Source organism: Oratosquilla oratoria, chromosome 35, assembly GCF_046742065.1.
Source record: "Oratosquilla oratoria isolate Oo_2021 chromosome 35, ASM4674206v1, whole genome shotgun sequence".
NCBI lineage: Eukaryota > Metazoa > Arthropoda > Malacostraca > Stomatopoda > Squillidae > Oratosquilla > Oratosquilla oratoria.
Genome location: NC_134811.1, coordinates 12,161,164 through 12,183,071, shown reverse-complemented (window position 1 = coordinate 12,183,071; position 21,908 = coordinate 12,161,164). Strand labels below are relative to the sequence as shown.

Sequence of the window (21,908 nt, the reverse complement as noted above, 5' to 3'; positions counted from 1 at the left end):
TAGGGTACTCAAAGGCTAAGGAGCAAACAAGGTTTAAGAGCAAACACATGCGAGTTAAATAAACAATAAGCGGCGCACTCATGAAAAGGTGAGTTACGACGCTGTCGTCACAATCGACAGCAATAAAACAACAGCAATGAAAAAAGAGGTAAATAAGCAAAACAAAATACGTTCACCTGTGAGATGAGGGACGCTCGTCACGCTTGATCCTATCAAAATGTAGCTTTGGTAAGAAGAATTGCCGTTCCGTTCACACGGTCCTCCTGCACGCTCTCTCTCTCTCTCTCTCTCTCTCTCTCTCTCTCTCTCTCTCTCTCTCTCTCTCTCTCTCTCTCTCTCTCTCTCTCTCTCTCTCTCTCTCTCTTTCGTTTTATTTTGTTTATTCATTTATTTTACTATCATGGCGACCTCAGCTAGCTTCCCGAAAGTTTTCTCTTATAGTTAACGACATTTGAGAGATTGGGTAGTGGGATTTTGCAAAACGAAGACGATCTAGGAATTTATTTACTCTAACGTTTCGACCAACTTGGTCTCCTTCTATGTAAAAACTTTCTGTACATCTCTCAGAAGAAGAAGAAGACCAAGTTGGTCGGAACGTTAGAGTAAATCAATTCCTAGATCGTCTTCGTTTTACGCCCAACACCTAATCTCTCATTTGTCCTTTCTTCTCTCATAGTTAACGACATTTACTGTTGCATAGTAACCAAACCTATGCAGGGGCGAATTAAGCTTCGTTAGGAAGGTTATCTACGGACTCGGCACAGTAACCACCGGCCCACCGCAACCCTCATTACGGCAATTGTTATAATTTGGACTAATCTTCCACTGATGAGGACATATTTCTTCCTCATCATCATTAATCCTAATCGCCGCTCATTCCCGTCATGACGTCCAATCACCGCTTTATCATCATCATTTATTTTCTGCTTCGGTCGTGTCAATACCTTTTTTTTTTTTTTTTCTTAATGTCAGGAACGCAATCTCAGATACGAAAGCTGTGCATCTAGTATGCGATTGTCATTTGTCCTTAGTCGGTCTGTTAGCTGTTCGTAACGGCCTTGATGGGGAGAATTCTGCCGAAGGTGTGACTTTGCCTGCAGGGCAGAATTAAACACGTCATTCCTCAAAGGAAATAATAGTCAATACATTCCATCAGAAACTCACGCCGATAAATTCCACTTGAGACAAATTCTCTCTCTCTCTCTTTCTCTCTCTCTCTCTCTCTCTCTCTCTCTCTCTCTTTCTTTCTCTCTCTCTGTCTGCCTCTATCTCTATCTATCTCTTTCTATCTATCTATCTCTCTTTCTCTCTTTCTCTCCCTCTTTCTCTATCTATCTCTTTCTCTCTCTCTCTCTCTCTCTCTCTCTCTCTCTCTCTCTCTCTCTCTCTCTCTCTCTCTCTCTCTCTCTCTCTCCCTCCCTCTTTTTCATTCTTTCTGTCTGTCTCTCCCTCTTTATTTGTATCTGTGTTTCACTACAAGTAGCCAACAATGACTGCCACTTCCCTTAGCTATCCGAGCACAAGGTGATAATCACTCGTCTCCTCCGGCTGTAGGGACGCCTTTCAACGCGCATCCCTCGATTTGCCTTAGAACGAAGCCTCCGGCACGAGCAGTTCGCCTAAACCAGGGCGAGGGAGGCGGGAGGTGTCTGAAAGCCCACATCATGTCCTCAGCGTGGGTCCACGAATTCTTGACGTTGCTGATGCATTTTCAATTAATTTGTTAAACTTGATGACACCCTGTCCAGATTTAGGTTCTGCCCAACGGTGAGTTACTCTGTTCGTGTGTTGTTAGAAGTCACAGCTTTCTCGATTAAGCTCTTCGATCGGATAACGCCAGTATGGAGTTTGATCTGAAGAGCACCAGGGTATTCTGTCCAGCTGAGCGTTGAGCAATGGACTGAAGGGCTAATATAGGATGAAACAACATCAAAAGATAATAAACTCATATTTGAAGAAGAGAGATGTCATGACGGCTTGTTTCGCCTTGCAACTTCATCGAATATATTTATCGTTTACTCATGTCATGTCATAAGACTTTATGTACACGTCTTACTATTATTATTATCATTATTGTTGTTAATTATTATTATTATTATTATTGTTGTTGTTGTTGTTATTAATTATCATTATTAGTATTACTATTGTTATTAATTATTATTATTGTTGTTATTGATTATTATCATTATTATTATTATTATTATTATTAATTATTATTATTATTAATTACCATTATTGCTATTATTATTATTATTATCATTATTATTATTATTATTATATATTTTCTCTTTTTTTTTTCTTATTACTGTTCAGTTATCGCATCGTTTTGTCATGAGTTTAGTGGTCGTATAATACATATTTCTCTCTTTTACAATTAGATTTATCGCCCAAAAAACGTGCCTGGCCATGAAAATATATCGCCAATATTTGTCATGACGTATGAATCCAATGGTTAAATCATCCATAGCATCAAAATTGATCGTTCGGGCCTCGCATGACTATTGAATTCATCACTTATCCCAAAACACTTGTCTACTTCCTCTGTAATACAAATATTTATCCTTTAGTTTCGCCATGGTGTCACAATTATCTAACCAAGTCTTCCGGTAATTTCTGATCTTATCATTGGTTAACCTCGCCGTGAAATCTACATTTATCACTTAATCTTGCCATGACGCCCAATCTCATCGCCTGCTCTTGCCGTGGTATTAGAATCCGCCGTGACGTTTCAGATTTATAGAGTGAAACCTTTGCCTTTCTCTTTGCGAAGAATATTCTCGTTCTTGCACGAAGTCCAGATGACTTTCTTGTGTTTTCTTTCGAAGTAAAGGTAAATTGTGCAATCGTAGTCGGATATTCCGTTGAAAAAAGCCTAACCGGCAACCGATAAAGATAACCTCAAGATAAGCAGACTCTTGACAAGAATGTCTGTAACGCTATCGTCCCAGCAAAGAATGTTAAACGAACAGATAAGTGAAATAGAAAGGTGTTCCATTCATAGCTCAATCTTGGACAGGTATTCGGGGTTTATTGCCAAGACTTGCTATGGCATCAGAATTTATCGGTTAGTCTTGCCGTGACATACGAATTTCAACGCCTCGGGTCGTCAGGGTGTTCAAGAGACGTCCCCCCCCCCCACACGTATCAGCGTATCATCATCCATTTTCTCTCATTCTTGTTTCGTTTGTTTGATTTTCTTTCCATTCTGAGGCCAAGAGGCGTCCCTCCTTCACACTTCCTAAGTTTCGTTATTTCAGACGTCATGCACCATAAATATGTGATAACGTGTATGTCAGTTAAAACATGCATTGTCACTTATCATGTCATAAGTAAAATGATTCATGTGTCATACAGAATCATATATCACTTAGCGTCATGTAACAGATAAAGGTATATATAGTAGGTTATCATACATGTATATGTACGCACGCGCGCGCGCGCACACACACACACACACACACGTGCACGCACACACACACACGCACGCGCGCGCACTCACACACACACATACACACACATACAAACACACATACACATACACAGACATAGACAAACAAACACACACACACACATACGTATATACACGTACACAGACAGACACACACACACATACACACATACACATACACGCACACACACACATATACACAGATATACATACACGCACACTCACACTCACACAGACAGGCTGACACACACACACACGCGCGCACACACACACACACACACACACACACACACACACACACACACACACACACATTTACACAGACAGACACAAACGGACGCGCCATAATGTTTTCCACCGGGTCGAAGTGGTTTTAGCCTTTTTCAACGAGGTAACGAGCTTTATGAATTTTGTTCCCTCGAAGGACAAGAGCCAATCTAACACAGCTGAGGAAGAGGATTTTAGCACGAAAAGGAGAAGTCTCAACAGGTCGAGACCCACCTCCACCCCCCAACTCCCCTCTTTCAGGTCAGAATTGTTGTTGTTGTTGTTGTCGTCATTTCCTAGATTGTCTGGCCAAGCAGTTCCGCCCTACTGAGGAACGCCACGACTGGAATGTGGTTTTCCCACAAATCCCTTATGTTGTTGGCGTGCATGATTGTATACAGTGCAGTCTTCCATAATGTGTTGTAGAGTATGGGGTGAAGTGTTACATCCTTGACAGTTATCTGCGATGCTGTCATTCAACCTCTTCTGGTAACTAGAAGGGCTGGGTAGTGGTCGCATCGCAGCTTGGCCAGGTGGGCTATGTCCTCTCGGGTGAGAGGATTCAGAGGGACGGATATCAGGAGGGATGGCATGCAGCAGTGTGTTGTTCAACACTCAGATAAATAGAGCGGGTTCCTTTCCTCATGGGAAACAAAAGCCATAAAGTAAACCATCAGACTTACAACCTTATGTTCCTTTTTGGTACAAATTTATTTGTTCCTGCATCTATCGTTGCATCGTGTTTTTGTACCGTTAAAGATAACGTTCAGATGTGTTGGCTTTTTTTTTTTTTTTGATGGCCTACATTTACTTTAGCTGGCTATTTCCGTTGCATATGAATTCCATTTGTTAATTTCAGTAGGACTGAAACTAAAAAATTACAAAAGCATCAAATTTCCGTTACATTATGTTCCCGCCTCCTACTTCAGGCAATATTTGCATTCCACTTTTTCCGTTAAATCTACTTCCGTTCATTACCTTCCGTTTCATTCGAATCCAGATCCGTTATTTTCCGTTTCACTTATTTGTTCTCGTTGATACTCATTTCCTCGACATTTGAATTACCTTCTCGTCGTCCCATTCAAATTCAGTCCGTTAATTTCCGTTGCCATTAAGGTCCGTCCGTTAATTTCCGTTGCGTTTAAACCCAACCCGGGATACGTCGTCCCGGAAGTCGAACTAGATGGGGTCAGAGGTAAATGTAGTACACATCTCCCATTGGCTCCTGCTCCTGCTGTCGAAGCTTTTCCCCAAACAGAATGAAATTGTAGGGCAGGTCCTGGCGAATAGTTAGATGATCCTCATAGAGTCTGGTAGCATTCTTTAGGAGATTGTTACGAAGTAACGCCTAGCGATTTCATTCACTTGAAGGTCCCCTCCTCTCCTCCACTCACCGCTCAAAGAGAGATCTCACTGAACTGATTGAAATTCTATGGTGTTACTCAGTAAAAAAAAAAATCTCCAAAATGTGACACGGCGCTCAAGTAGACAAGGCATTAACCTCCACCTATAGAAGCCAAACGATCTAAAGAACACATTTCAACACATCTGAATAAAATCGCCTGGCGACAGACAATATAAATCACCAAAATAAAACTAGAGCAGTCTGGGAGTCAGCCTGAAGGTTAATGAGTAGCCTGAGGGAGGGCATTCACACAGCTGAAATTAGATTGTTTTGTGACTGGAAGAAAGAAATGGGATTGGGTTATCCAGCCAAGGGTTTTAATCGTGGAACAATTAAAAATAACTTCACAATTCGTATGGGGGATGGATGGAATTGACTTTCCACAGGGCATTTGAACGCAAAAGCCGAACATTTTAGGGTCAACTGAGACACCTGATATACATGCTTCAACTTCTTTTTTTTTTCCTTATTAAGGGTGCAAAAAATCACCCTGCTGGTTTGCTCTTCCATTATATTCGTTGGCAGTATAATGTCACTGCTACAAAGATATTTTGTTTTCGGTTTGTGTTACGTTATGCTAATCCGTCGACAACGATAATAAATCTTGTGTGTGTGTGTGTGTATATATATATATATTATATTATGTATATATATATATATATATATATATATATATGTGTGTGTGTGTGTGTGTGTGTGTGTGTGTGTGTGTGTGTGTGTGTGTGTATTCACCTCGGATCTGCTGCAGTCTCTGTCGAGACAGCCAGACACCACCCTACGGCAGTGAGCTCAGAGCTCATTATTTGCCGATCTCTGGGTAGGTCTGAGACCACTCACACACCACACACCGGGACAGCAAGGTCACAACTCCTTGACTAACGTCCCGTACCTACTCACTGCTAGATGAACAGGGGTTACACGTGAAAGGAGACAAACCCAACTTATCTCCGCCCGGCCGGGGAATCGAACCCCGGTTCTCTGGCTTGTGAGGCCAGTGCTTTACCAATCCGCCACCGAGCCGTGTGTGTGTGTGTGTGTGTGTGTGTGTGTGTGTGTGTGTGTGTGTGTGTGTGTGTGTGTGTGTACGTAATGCTAACCCGTCGACGTTAGGTGATTTCATTCGGCCGAGACACCTCCACACGCCACACCCTCCCTCCGACCGTCACTGAAGGGCTAAGCAGCCAAAGGAAACCTGCCACTTCCGAGGGATTAGCACACTCTCCAACTAACCCTTTCCCTGACACAACCGCCTCACATGCTTTATTTGGCTGTTGGCAGACGAATCCCTTCAGATAAGAGGACCCTATTCATTAAAGTATATGAGAGTCCATGACACATTCACTACTTACGATCTAACGAGCTTACACAGAAGTATTTATGAGCCTTTGACAGTAAGCTGACGTTGCATAAGATAAAAGTAAATTCTTCTGGTATGAACTAGAAGAGTTATAAAGAGTCAACACAGTAGTAAAGGTACTTCATCGAGAGGGACCTCACACCTTCGCTCCGCTGAAACTGAATAAAATTCCCCGGACGTCAGTCATAATCAAATCTAATGAGTATATTTCTCCATGTCAAAGCCGTTCTAGTGAAATATTCACTCGCCGCGCTTGTCCGCTGCCAAAGCCTAAGCCAAGATGTAAAGGCGAACTAATTCCTCGACGAAATGAGAGTCCACTGGGATCCCACGGCCAACAGGGCGCGAGCAGAATACTATAGCCACTGGTCCACCACCTCTTCCACCTTCCACTTTCCACCGACGAGGCTAATGTGAACCGGAGGCAGTCGGTTAAGATGCGATGAGTATCCAGATACACAATCAAATCCACTCCGAGAGATCAGGGTCATAATTAGTCTGAACCCGAGCTAGTTCCGGAGGGGAGAGTAGATAGACAGAGAGAGAAAGAGGAAGAGAGAGAGAAATAGAGAGGAAAAGTGAGAGAGAGAGAGAAATAGAGAAGAAAAGTGAGAGAGAGAGGGAGAAATAGAGAGGAAAAGTGAGTGAGTGAGAGAGAGAAAGAAATAGAGGAAAAGTGAGAGAAAGAGAGGGGGAATAAGAGAGAAAAGAGAAAAAGGAATAATGAGAGAGTGTGAGAGAGAGAGAGAGAGGGGGAAAGAGAGAAAAGAGAAAGAGAAAAAGTGAGAGAGAGAGAGAGAGACTCTCCACATGGTTAGGGATTTTCCTCCAAATTAATCAAATCACTTGGTGTTGGGTAGAAAGAAGAGTGGAAGTTGACTGATCTTCACTGGTCAACTCTGGTCGAGAAATTGACCGATCGGCCGACAGAGCGGGAGCCTCTCTTCGCTCTCTCTCTCTCTCTCTCTCTCTCTCTCTCTCTCTCTCTCTCTCTCTCTCTCTCTCTCTCTCTCTCTCTCTCTATCTGTCTCTCTCTCTCTTTCACACACACACACACATACACGCACGCACGCACGCACACGAGTGCCGGACTAATTAGACGTATGCGTTTTATGTGAACCGCCTCCATGTGGCGGGACGAATGAGGCACTGAGAATGAGAGAGACAGGCAAGCAGACAGACAGACAGACAGTCAGATAGACAGATGAATATAAGACAGACAGACAGATAGGCACAGATAGACAGGAAGGCAGGCAGGCAGGCAGGCAAACACACGCGCACACACACACACACACACACACACACACACACACACACACACACACACACACACACACACACACACACACACACTAACAAACGGACGGACAGACAGATGTACAGACAGAGAAACCTATGGACGGACGTACGAGCAGTTACAGAGAGAGAGAGAGAAAGAGAGAGAGAGAGAGATGAGAAGGAAGTGTCCCATTGGTCCACAGGGGGACCTGCACGAACCCCAGATGAACCCCAAAATAGCCCAGAACGGTCCAATTAGCTGTCGCCCTCAACCGGGAATCATCCCTTTATGGCGTTCAGGCTCAGGTCAGACGACTTTATTCAGTTGAAGAGAATCCCCGTGGTGGCGAAGTTGAGAGGGAGGCGAGCCCTGGAATGACTTGCTTAGGGCCAATTTAAAATTAATCTGGGACGACAAAAAAACTCGCTGCTCACTACCAAGGATCCATTTTATCCCCTTTAGCATGGTGAAGCGTGTACCGAGGGTTGGTGCGACAGCGGACTATGCAGTATATCTCTTTTTATTCAGGACTGGGCCTAGCCGGGTCTAGAAGCGATCTAGAACGATCGAGAGTCGAGGCTCCGTGAGTCGACGGAGTAAGGTTGTTTGGTGTTCGTCTCAGAAGGAGGTGGTCAAATGTGTCGCCGAGTTGAAGAAGTTGGTGGCAGAATGCGCTCTCGGGCGCCAGGGCAGCATCTTGTGTCCTTGGAATGATGGGTCTTGAGATTTGGTGTCTCCGCATGACGGATGGATTTGGGAGAGGAGGAGGAGGAAGAAGAAGGAGGAGGAGGAGGAGAGGGAGTAGGGGGCAAAGAGGAGGAGGAGGAGGGGAAGTAGTGGGGGGCGAAGAGGAGGAGGAGGAGGGGAAGTAGTGGGGGCGAAGAGGAGGGAGGAGGAGAAGGAAGAGGAAGAGGAGTGGTAGGAATAGGATCAGGAAGATCCAAAGGAGGTAGGAATGAAGAAGTTCGAGGTGACGAAGTTGAGACGACGAGGAAATTGCAGAGAATTCGCCTTCAGAGTAAACGCCCTTTCTTACATTCATTCTTTCTTAACTTGTTCCTCCTCTATAACATTTACGATTTCTATCTAAGTCTCTCCCTCTGCTGCGTCTGTATCGTCGCAAAACTTTCTGTGGTGATTGGGTACTGTGATGTCGAGGTTACAGGGGAAGGTTGGGGGAAAAGTTATTGTGGACGGACGGGTAAATCACTTCATCTCGGAATCTTCGACCCTAAGGACGATGGCTGGGAGTCGAGGCCCCAGACCGTCACAGCTCCCCTGGGAGGGAGGGAGGCACCAGCGACGGGAAGAAGGGACTCCTATTACGAATGGGTCTACTGATGTCACATAACAAGAACACACATACGCGCGCACGCACGAACAACTACACACACACACAAACACACACACACACACACTAGATGTTGCGATATACAAAGACGGGTCACCACGAGCATAGCTCCCCTTCTCGTATAATACAACTAGATAAATATACACACATACAGACACACACACACACACACACACACACACACACACACACACACACACACACACACTAGATGTTGCGATATACAAAAACGGGTCACCACGAGCATAGCTCCCCTTCTCGTATACTACAACTAGATAAATACACACACATACAGACACATACACACACACACACACACACACACACACACACACACACACACACACACACACACACACACACACACACACACACATGGATGGAGAATTTAAGAACAAACTTGATTTTGAGAAATACAAAAACGGGTCACCACGAGCATAGCTCCCCTTCCTGTAAAATACAACTGGGTACAACTAGGTACACATACACACACACACACACACGCATATATATATATATATATATATATATATATATATATATATATATATATATATATATATATATATATGCACACACACACATAAACACACACACACAAATGCACACACATACACACACCGTCACACAAATACACACACATGACTGCAGCTTCCCCGAGCCTAAGTGGTCCACCTCCTCTGAGTTATCCATCCGGGCACTGTTATCCAGGCTGCCACAATTATCCGGTCGTCCACAATTATCCAGCCCCTTATGAACACCCGAGCGGCAGCCCAGAGACGGAAGGAGACTGGGAGGAAGAGGCGTTGAGGTGAGAGAGGAGAGGGAGGGAGGTGGAGGCTGGAGTTTGCGAATTGGGGGGGGAGACCTCTTTCCATTGCGACAGCAGCGTCTCAGCCATGTCTGTGAAGGCTGTTAAGTCTGTGGCGTCATTACATAAGAAACAGGAGTAAATGATCTAAAACGAGGTAAAACTGGAAAAAAAGGAGATGGAGGCAAACAAATCCAGTCTTCCTCTAAATTCTAAACAAATTAAGTTGATGTATTCAAATTTGCATGGCTGCTTCTGCATGATAATGGGTTTAATACTTTTTCCCCCCCGTTTGAATTCGTATTACGTTTCCAGAAATAGGTGGAATTCAAGAAATAAAAATCTATACCATGTGCAGCGAATGTAAGAGCTTGTTTTTGTTTACTTTGAAGTCTGGTGAAGAGAGATAGTTCCATTTTACACAAATATATTTTTGAGTATAAGCGAAAAAGGTTCACCCCGATCGTTGCCCTCTCTGATTCTTCATCGACTGGATTCTACATGCAATGTTCCACGAACTGTTGCAGCCCCGTCATATATATATATATATATATATATATATATATATATATATATATATATATATATATATATATATATATATATATATATATATATATATAAACGCCCACAGGAATGAATATTGATGAAGATGCAGGATAGGAGTTTATTGTATTTAGTCATCGATAACAAGCTCTGTTATCCTTAAAGACAATATGCAACAAGGAGGTATAATCATTGATATTTGTACAGAAGAAGGTTAGTAGAAAGTAGAGTTGGGCGTCTTCCTCGGTGCGTTCCTATATGCGTTCCTCTGTGCACTCCGCTGTAGTTTGGCCCAAAATATTAAAGCTTAAGAGACAGGTTCATACCGAAATAAAAGTCCGGTAGGCACATACTATACCAGAGAAAAATTTAAGTAGGCCACATACTATACCAGCATCTATATTACTTTAATAGTTTCGAAGCGCTAACCGCGGCCACACTAAAGCGGAACGCACCGAGGAACGCGCCCAGTTCTGGTAGAAAGGAAGGATAGAATGTAGAGATGATCAGTATCCTTTCTGAGTGGAAAGTAGTTCCCAATCATAAGAAAACGCTTTGGGACTCCAATCCGCACAGGTGTCAATAAAGTTCCTAAAACATTGACGGCATAAAAATTATGCAGTCAATATTTGCACATACGCGGATGTAAGCTGGGAGATAGTGGGAAAGGATGCTGAGGGAACGAAAGCAGATTATAGATTGATGGAGGAGCGGAGGAGGGAAAGATTAGAGAGGGAAACAAAATTTTGAGGGAGAAAAGATTGGCTGGGATTCTTGTGGGATGGCGGACGGGATGGAAAGACTCCCTGTTCGACTCGTAGGTTTAATTCTAGCTGAGGTCAGGTGATTTTATCCCCCCGAAGAAAGAAAAAAATGTCCGCTCATGTGATGGCATGGAGAGTGTCTCAGAACGAACCAGACCCTGAGTGTTTGCTACAAGAGGATCGGAGGGCAGAGGTAGAGTCCTCAGATGCCGGGGCGTTTGAAACGTTAGGGGGGTACTGGAGGTTTCCGGTGAACATAGTGACTGGAGTTTAGGGGAGCTAAGGGACTCGAATGGTAGGAAAGGGAAGCCAGGTCTAATGTAGGAAGCGTGTCAAAGAGAGGCGGGAAGGTGCGTTTAGAGAGGCGGGTGCGGGGACAGAAAGGGTTTTCTACAGATGAATTTGGGAGGAGGAAGATGAGGAGGAAGGTGATAAGCGCTGAAGAGATACTAAAGGGAGGAAGCTGCAAGCCGTTTAGAGAAAAGAGGCGGGAAGGGGCTTCCAGAGGAGGCTATGAGGAACCCTGGAAGGAGAGGGTGGTGTCTGGAAAGATAACTCGAGACTGAGGTTAGATTTTGCATCCATGGAGGTACCTAGAGAGAACGTTAAGAGAAGACGGCTGGAAAGGTTCTTCAAACAAGGAAAGGTGGTGAAGATCTTAAAGAGACGTTCAATCCTTTTAGCCCAATGATACACTTCACAGATTTAGAATTGGCTTACATGGGAACGATTTCATTCAGCAGAGAAAGAGACTCGAAACAGAATGGGCTCAATATGGGGTCCAGGGACGGTTTTGTTTCAAATCTGCTCTCTAAGCTGATTGACGTCTGCCGTCAGCAGTTTGTCTATTCGTACTAGTGGGTTCGTCTTCAGCTGAATAAAATCGCCTGGCCGCAGTATGAATAAGCAAGTGTACTAGAATGCGCGATAGGGTTAAAGGTAAGGGTGAGGGAAACGCATAGGGGAAGAGATGAGGGGTTGAAGGGGCTTTTAGGCCTGGAGCTGGGGGGGGGGATTGGGGGGCTTTTGGGGAGAGAGTGTCGGGAAATGCGTTCAGGAAGGGGACTAGAAGAAGCGCTGAGGATAGGGATACTGGGAGTGGCGCTGAGAACGAGGGGCCTAGGAGAGACGTTTATTCCAAGGGGACTTTGAGCGGCGTTTATGAAAGGGGACCTGACAGAGGCGTTCAGGGTGAGAGAGACAGATATTTTTTTTCCAAACAGCAAAAATAACCGTTAAAAACTAAGAGTCCGCCAATTCGAAGTGCAAATGCCGATGTAGGGGGGGAAGTGTCTTAAGATTTCCATTCCTGAAAGAACCAAATTCATCTGGAAAAAGCGCCGAAAGAAAGAGAGTTCAAGAACCTCCCGTCGGAAGAAAAGAAAGACAAAAGTGTACTAGTTAACTCTTACACAGAAAAAGGGTGAGAAGCTGAGGGTGAGGTTGCTGGGGGTGAGGGTGACTTGGGGCGGCATTTAGGGGGAGGGGGAGGGGGGGAGGGTCTCTGGGAGAAGCGGACTCCATATCGCAGGCGGCGATCATCCGCGTGTCTTCGGCTGTAAAGTTTTGCTCGGATCAGCTCGAGGCGCCGCCAATGAAATCATCTTGAATCGCTTGCGAGGCGCTGAGCAGGAAGGAACAGGAGGAGCAGGAGGAGAAAAAAAGGGAAGGGAAGGAGAAAAAAGAGGAAAAGGGAAGGAGAAAAAAGAGGAAAAGGGAAGGAGAAAAAAGAGGAAGAGAAGGAGAAAAAGGAGGAGGAGGAGGAGGAAAAAAGAGGAAGAGAAGGAGAAAAAAGAGGAGGAGAAGGAGGAGAAAAAAGAGGAGGAGAAGGAGAAAAAAGTGGAAGAGAAGGAGAAAAAAGAGGAAGAGAGGAGAAAAAAGAGGAAAGAAAGGAGAAAAAAGAGGAGGGAAATAAGAGGAAGAGAAGGAGAAAAAAGAGGAGGGGAAGGAGAAGAAAAGAGGAAAAGAAGGAGAAAAAGAGGAAGAGAAAGAAAAAAGAGGAAGGGAAGGAGAAAAAGAGGAAGAGAAGGAGAAAAAAAAAGGAAGCGAAGGAGAAAAAAGAGAAGGAGAAAACAGAAGAAAAGGAGAAAAAGAGGAAGAGAATGAGAAAAAAGAGGAAGAGAAGGAGAAAAAAGAGGTAGAGAAGAAGAAAAAAGAGAAAGAGAATGAGAAAAAAAGGGAGAGAAGGAGAAAAAAGAGAAAGAAAATAAAAAAAGAGGAAGAGAAGTAGAAAAAAGAGGAAAAGAAGGAGTAATAAAGAGGAAGAGAGGAGAAAAAACAGCGGAAGAAGAAAGGTTAGAAGGAAAGCAAGAGGGGAAAAGGAGGGTTGGAGGAGAAAATGAAGATGAAAGGGAAGAAGGAAGGTAAGAAGGTGAAGAACAAACAAAGTGAGGAGGAGAAGGAGGAGGAAGAGGAGGAGGAGGAGGAGGAAGAGGAGGAGGAGGAAGAGATGAGTCCAGTGGGAGAGGAGTAGATGAAGAATGAGGAAATGGGGAGGAAAGGTAAGGAAAAAGGCAGGAGGGTGTAGGGGGAAAATAGGAAAAGGAAGAAGAAGAAGAAGAAGACGACGAAGGAAGGCAAGGCTCCCTCCTTCTTTTTTTTTTTTTTTTTTTTTATTACTTTTTTTATTACTTGAGGCGCTGCTGACGAGTTTATGGTCTGAAGCAGACGATGCTCTGCTCCGTAATGAAATGGGATGAGAAGGGGCGGGATGGGATGGGAAGGGACGGGACGGGACGGGACGGGATGGGATGGGATAGGACGGGATGAGAAAGGACAGGGAGGGACGGGATGGGAAGGGATAGGACGGGATGAGAAGGGACGGGGCGGGACGGGATGGGAAGGGACGAGCCGGGACGGGATGGGAAGGGACGAGCCGGGACGGGTTGGGATAGGACGGGATGAGAAGGGGCGGCCCAGGATAGGACCGGATGGGAACGGGGAAGGGACGGGGCGGGACGGGAAGGGATAGGACGGGATGAAAAGGGACGGGACGGGACGGGATGGGAAGGGCCTGCACTTTCACACATCGCAGTCTGTGTGCAGATTTGTGAGTGCGGAAAAAAAACTGTGTGCACGTGTGTATATGTGCGTGTATGTGTGTGTGTGTGAGAGAGAGTGTGCAAGAAAGTGAGAGAGAGAGAGAGAGAGAGAGAGAGAGAGAGAGAGAGAGAGAGAGAGAGAGAGGTAGGGGAGGAGGGGCGAATTGGCCTGGAAAGTGAGAGAGGTTAATTGCTTATAGTGCTCCTCATTCTCTAATAAAATATGCAAGACTCCTTTGCGTGCGTGCGTTCGTGTATGCGCACGCGCGCGTGTGTGCGTGATATATGTGTGTATTTACTTGGTCTTTGGTTCACGTGTTGGACTCGTGATCGACAGCTATTTCCCTCCTGGAAGAGAGCTCAGAGCTCGTAGGTCCGATCTATGGGTAATGCTATGACCTTGCACACACACACACACACCCAACTCCCCGCCCACGAGAGTCAGAGTAACGACCCGAAGCGCAGCGGTACCGAAATAATTTCGGCCCTGGGCAGGATTCGAACCAAGAACTGCGGGCCACTATGGTGGCAGTTCAGCGCTCTACCAACTACGCCACCGAGTCGTGTGTGTGTGTGTGTGTGTGTGTGTGTGTGTGTGTGTGTGTGTGTGTGTGTGTGTGTGTGTGTGTATGTGTGTGTGTGTGTATGTGTGTGCGCGCGCGTGTGATTGTGTGTGTGTATGTGCGTGCGTGTGCGTGTATGTGCGTGCGTGTGTGTGTATGTGTGTGCGTGTGTGTGTGTGTGCGTGTGTGTGTGTGCGTGCACACGTATGCGTGTGTTTGCGTGCGCGTAAACGCATATGTTCGGCTCTCAGTGTTGCTGCTTTAACTGATCTGATTTCATAACTGGAAGAATTTGAGGAAGAAAGGCAATATGGTGGTGGTGGTGATGATGATGAGGAGGAGGAAGTGTAGAAGGATAGTGATGACGATGAAGATGATGATGATGACGATGATGTAGTTTTGTGTTGTTCTACATTAGTTTGTAGACGTTGAGATAAAGGTGTAGCTTGGTTTTTACTCTTTATTTGGTAAGTCTTGACAGTAGCGTCGTCAAGCCTCGTCTGAATCTCGCCACATAGGGCGTGACGAAGAGAAAGAGTATCGGTTGCCAACACGGTTATAATTACACGAATCTATTTTTCCTGTGACTAAATTTATGTAAATTATAGAACTGAGTGTGAGCACCCAGTATAGGATATAGATACAGATATACAGGATGTATATATATATATATATATATATATATATATATATATATATATATATATATATATGTATATGTATATTCATATGTATATATATGTATATATATATATTTAATATATATATATTTATATATATATATATATATATATTTATGTATATGTATGTATATGTATGTATATATATATGTTTATATATATGTATATATATATATATATATATGTGTGTGTGTGTGTGTGTGTGTATGTATATATATATATGTTTATATATATATATATATATATATGTATGTATGTATATATGTTTATATATATATATATGTATATATATATATATATATATGTTTATATATATATATATGTATGTATATATGTATGTATATATATATATATATATATATATATATATATATATATTTATGTATATACAGAAAGAAACATTATCCTATCGACGCAATGAATAATTAATCATTTGTCGTAAGGTAACATTATATGGCCGACTCCCCAGTTGGGATGCAATTGGGTTTGACGGTTGAATATGAGGTCAAACCAAACTGACCGCGGGTTGGGTCAGACAATGGGTGGTGTGTTGAAGCTTACTGATACCACCAGATCTGACGTCGTGTAGCTAATGCGTGCGCGTGTGCACGCTAGTATAGAATGAATCAATGACACTCCATCTACCGGCATTTCTTGCAACAATGATGATGACGACGACGATGATGATGATGATGATGATGATTACGGCGGCGACGACAATGGTTATGGTGGTAGTGGTGAAGGTGGTGGTGGTGGGAAACGTGGTGATCGTGGTGGTGGTGGCGGGGCTCTCATTGTTAATGGAAGTAGTAATAGTTTCGTTGGTACTAGTGGTGATAGTGTTTTGGCAGTGATGTCGATAGCATTTGTGGTAATAGTAGTAATGACAGTGCCGATAGTGGCAAAGGTTGTGGCGGTGGAAGTGGTCGTGGTGATAGTGACGGTTGTACCACTGGTGGCGGTTGCGGTGATAGTGACGGTTGTGGCGATGGCGGTGTTGTTAGTAGGCATGAGGCAGTGACGACGAGTGTGATGGTTCTGGCATCGGTGGTGAAGGTGAGGAACCCCTGCGATGGTCCGGCGCGAGGGCCAACCTGACGAAGGCATGTGCGAACAAGCGAGTGATAACGCGGACTCCTCTGTTTGAACAGGTGGAGGTAGTTAGCGCAGCCGAGTGTGGACACTGCGTGGTTGAGTGGCCCGGTGCTGTTTGCTAATCATCACGTTCATTGGCCAGGTGCCGAGATGGAGAAAGTGTTGGTGATAAGGTTTGTTGGTGGCAGGGAGGACAAGGTGTCCATGTCCATCACCCAGGTGTTCAGGTGGTGGTTAAAGATGGTGTAGGTTTCAGTGGTCGAGGTGGAAGTACCGGAGGATTTGGCACCGCGGACGAGAGAGGGGAGCAAAGGTCAGGGATGAAGGATCTAATCCGTCATCAATAGGATCTTTCTTCACATTTCTCTTTGGTCACCAAGAGGAAAAAAATCCTATATTACTAGGTAAAAAAATGGGGCAAGTGGTAGTTACTGGTAACCGTTGGGAATAGAACCAGAGCCTTATTAGGCAAGCGAAGGAGCACAACCGAATACGCCACAAGAGTCCATCACAACAACGGCATAAATCACGAAGGAGTAGAATGGGAGTACGCGAAGGTAAGAAAGAAAAAAAGTTGAAGGAAAGATGGAAACAAGACAGGAAGAAGAAGAAGGCGGGGAGAGAAAAGGAGAAGACTCGGAGAAAAGGGAGACGAAGGAAGACGAAGAAGAGAAGAAGGAGGGAAGACAGAAGAAAACTGAGGAGGGTGGAAGCCAAAAGAAGAAATTGGTGAGGGAGAGAAAGGACGAAAGGTAAGAAGAAAAGAAGCAGGAGAAAGAGAGAAGAAGGGGTCGACGAAAATGGTGGAGTAAGAAGGGGAGGTGGATGGGGAGAAGGCAGACCAGAAAAACAAGAGAAGGGCAGAGGATGAAAAAATAAACCAAGAAATTTCACCTCCTCACATTTCTCGTCAAGAATCAAAGATAAGTTAATACATCGCTAAATAAATGGATAAATTAATGGCTACATGAATAGGTAGATAAAAAGGAACAGATAAACACGTGCATGAAAAGAAGATTTAAAAAATAAGTAATGAACTAATTGAATATATATATTGATAACCAGATAAACACATAACAGATATGTATCGTCACGTTCAAAAGTTCATGTTTTTTTAATGCCTTCTCTTTTTTTATGAATAAACGAGAATGAATAACATTATTCTCGTTGGCTATTTCGATCAACTTTTGAGTCTTGGGTAACACTCTGAGCTAAATAGAATAGTCGAGCTTGGCCAAAAATCTATATAGGGTATTATTAAGCCAAAAGGGTTATTGTGAGAGGCTGGTAGAAAAGCTGGTAGAAAGAGGGGTAGAAGACGGGTGTTACATTTTATGGTTTAGGTGTTTATGAAACATGTGTATATAAAAAAATATAGCGAGCAAGCGAGTGAGTTGCATAACTTTGCTTTCCGCTTTGTGTAGGTAATAAAATTCATACTTATAAACAATAGCCGGGGGCTTGAATGAATTGTTGATACGGTATTCCTTTAACTTAAGTGAAATATGCAGAGACTCGAGATTATCTATATAAAAAAACATTGCCATATAGACTTGTAACAACGAATCTGATTGGTGAAAGGATGGAGGAAAAAATTCAATTGGTTCACGATTGTAAGATCACGCCCTTTGGGGAGGATCTTAAATATAAAGTTAAAGATCATTGGACTAAAAAAGATCATTACGTCACTACATAGCTCACGTAGGATTTTGCATACGTGCTCTCGGGGGATTCTTTATGCTGTATAAGAATTAACTGAAGAAAGATATAGAAAACTCAAGAATTTAATTCTCCTGGTCAGATCATAATTAAATGGAACTTGACAAAGTTGGATGATTGGTACCAATAGGCCCTGCCAACTAAACAATGTGAGTGGCTTTATCCATAAGTGAGGAAATAGTGGGAAAACAAAGACAGTGATAACAAAAGAGAAAATAAGGGGGAGGAAATGAAGAAAGTGACGAAAGGGACAAAGAGAGTTGGATGACAGTGGTGAAAGGTGGATGAGAGTTATCCGAGGTCACTGAATACATTTAAGATAAATCCTTCGATATTGTGGCGCTTTCAACAGATTCTCTTCTGGCAAAATAGAATTAGAAGATGTAATTCATCCGAAGATCGAAGAAGTCTGGTTTGACTAAAGTCTCGAGTGGAGGAACCCCGGCTGGAACAGATCCCGGCCACCAGTTGAATAAAATCGTCTAACGGCGGCCCACAAAAGAAAAAAATGACATTCCACCACGACGTTAATGGAATTGTTCCTTTGAGAGCCAACGTTTTTTCCTAACTTCTCAGCGGCAGCCAGAAAAGAATTTTGAAAGAATAACGACATTCGACTTATACGTGTCAATACTGAAACGGACGCAAACATGTTTGGGAGGAGCGTAGGTCTGTATTCTGGCTTCCACAAAGTGATTTTATTAAACAAGAAAATTCCTCTTCATACCCGTTTTGATTAATCCGTTCAGAAATAGTCTTGTTTTGTGTATTCTGACTATCGTCAATGGGAAGGAAGCCCTTCCACTACTTAGAGTTAAGCATTAGGTACTAGGAAGCACTAGGGGGCTAGGATATTAGCTAGGTACTAGTTATTATGGGTAATAGCTAGGTATTATTAGACGAGCGTGGGACCAAAGAATCGTGACTGTGGATGACAGATCTTGACTACTTTCACCACACAGTTCTACAAGAATTGAAGTTCCTTCTAATAAGAAAAATTAATAAGTGAAATAAGATAAAATGAAATAAGATCAAAGTAATTAGGAGACATTTATTGGACGAGAAGTTCGTCAGGCGGCAGTCGAAAATAACAGAGGACACGTGGCTCGAAAGAGTTAATCAAGACGAGTTTTAACGCTCGGAAGTCGCGGTGTTGTTGTTGTTGTTGTCGTTGTTCTTGTTCTTGTTGCTGTTCTTGTTTCTGATGTTATTCTTGTTCTTCTTGTTCTTGTTATTCTTGTTCTTGTTGTTGCTGTTCTTGTTCTTGTTGTTGTTCTTGTTCTTCTTCTTGTTCTTCTTGTTGCTGTTCTTGTTCTTCTTCTTCTTGCTATTCTTGTTCTTGTTTTTCGTTCTTGTTCTTGTTCATGGTTACAGAGGAAATCTATCGCCCTCTTGTGCTCTAGGCAGAGGCCTTCCAACAAAGTTATGTTGAGACTGTGTCTTCTGAATAAAATCACCTAAGGACATCCAAGGAAACGGCTTGAAATACCATCTTAACATCCCCAACGAACCAAGTTCTTCACTATAATGATACCCATGTACTTTTTTTTCCCCCTCGTCAACATCTACGGTTTTCCTCATCTAAGAATTAGACCTTCCAGAACGCCATCTGTTGTTTGTGATCTCGAGGTAAAGACGAAATTAAAGACCCGAATGTACAAAGACGTCCATCGAGAGAGATAAAAGGTTCCTTGGTGCTGACACCTCACAAAGGAGGACCCTGCTTAGAACAACGTCCTGCTGCAGGAGACGTCCGGGCCTCACCATCCTATCGGGACTGCCTCCTACAGACCTCTCAAAGGTCGAGAGAGTCTCATGAGGCGACGCCTGATGACGTGAGGCGGCTTCGGTTTCTTACGGTAGCGTGAGGTTTTTCTTAAGGGTCTAATGGTAGCATGAGGTGGTCTTGTTGGCTCATTTAGTTGAGGTGACCTGGCTCTTGGGGTCTCAAGGTTCCTTTTTGGCACTGTTTCCCAACTCTGGGGTCGTGACCCCAAGTGTGGTCGCCAAGCGTTTTTCCTGGGGTCGCCAAAACATCTTGTATGCTAAAATTCTTTGTTACAAAATTATATGAATTCAGTACAATAACCATGATGATATTAACTCTGTATTTTATAACCTTACATTACATTTATTACACATATATTTATTATACTTGTCCTCTGCTTTTTACAGTCAACAACTGGTCATATATATTAACACATATACAAATAGATTAGTGGGGTCGCGGTTGGGAAACACTGCTTTTGGGGGTCTTTGTCGGCTTCAGGTGACATTTGGCGCGTAGTCTGCTGAGGTAATTACTGGTGTGAGGAGGATCCTATTGTTCCACGATGGCTACGGTTTAACCTATGAACAGCAGAATAACCGCTTTGGTTTACTAAAATCGTAGGTTCACAGCAGAACAATTGAATAAGATGGATTGATCGATAGATTTGCCTTTATTAAATTAACTACTTCCATATACAACGCCGCACTTTTTACATTTTATTATGTCAAGTAAGAAATAGTTTCTTTTCTGGAACTGAGTGGGAGGAGGTCTCGACAGCCCACGACCTCGTTGAGTACATAGCCCCGCCCGTCCGTTCGTAGAGTATACATTAGCGATCTGGTTCTTGTCGTAGAAAATTGTACGTAGAATTAGGGTGATGCAACTGTATGTAATTAGTTAAGTCTGGATTGGTTTAACTTTGAATTGGACAAAAGATATTCACACTGCTATGGGAACTATGTTCGTAGTATCTAGCAACATCTAGCTTGTTCTTGAATTCTTGTATGATGTGTGTGTGTGTTTGTGTGTGTGTGTGTGTGTGTGTGTGTGTGTGTGTAATTCTTTTCGTTTTATACCAGCCTGAGCTAATATAGTTCCGCCGGATGCCCTACAGCCCGGGAAAAAGAAAGAAGTTCGCTTTCGTAAACCCGTGACGTCAACAGTTTCTCGTCTCCAGGACTCTCCGATCAAGAAGTTTTTTAAGTTTGTCCTCGGAAGTCTTCAGAAATGTTCGACGGAATGAGAGTGCTGATGGTGTGCGGTGTTCGCAACAGAGTGCGGTTGAAATGAACAGAGAACCTGTTCACCACCTACTTCGCAGCGTCATGAACTCCAAGAAGACTTCTGCGAATCAAGAAACCACTACCGCAGATCTTTGGGAGTTCTCAGCAGCTTGCGAAGAGAACGATTCTTGCACTTTCTTTGATTCACTGGAGGTGAACGAGATGCAGGACTCCCCCTCCTACAACGAGGACCCTGTGGACTGAAAAGGAAGGAAGTAGGAAGCGTCCATAGTAGGAAGGGTTCGATCGGACATTCCCGTTTCCACCAAAGTCTACGGATGTATCTCCTCTTCTTCGCAAGTAACTTCAAGACACTAATTATACTCTCGGGCAGTTATCCTTTAGGGAGCTGTGGCGACAAGTACGAGGGATTCATACAAATTATATATATGTATATATATATATATATATATATATATATATATATATATATATATATATATATATATATATATATATATATATATATATATATATGTATATATTAGACAACATTCAAATCATCACTTATGTTCGACCCCAAGAAAA

General features: G+C 43.3%; 1 protein-coding gene across 1 annotated transcript in view; it reads right to left on the bottom strand.

Moving 5' to 3' along the window:
• Positions 1–21,908, bottom strand: part of LOC143018542 (fibroblast growth factor receptor-like 1) — a 307,326-nt gene that overhangs the window by 116,402 nt on the left and 169,016 nt on the right. The window lies entirely within an intron of this gene.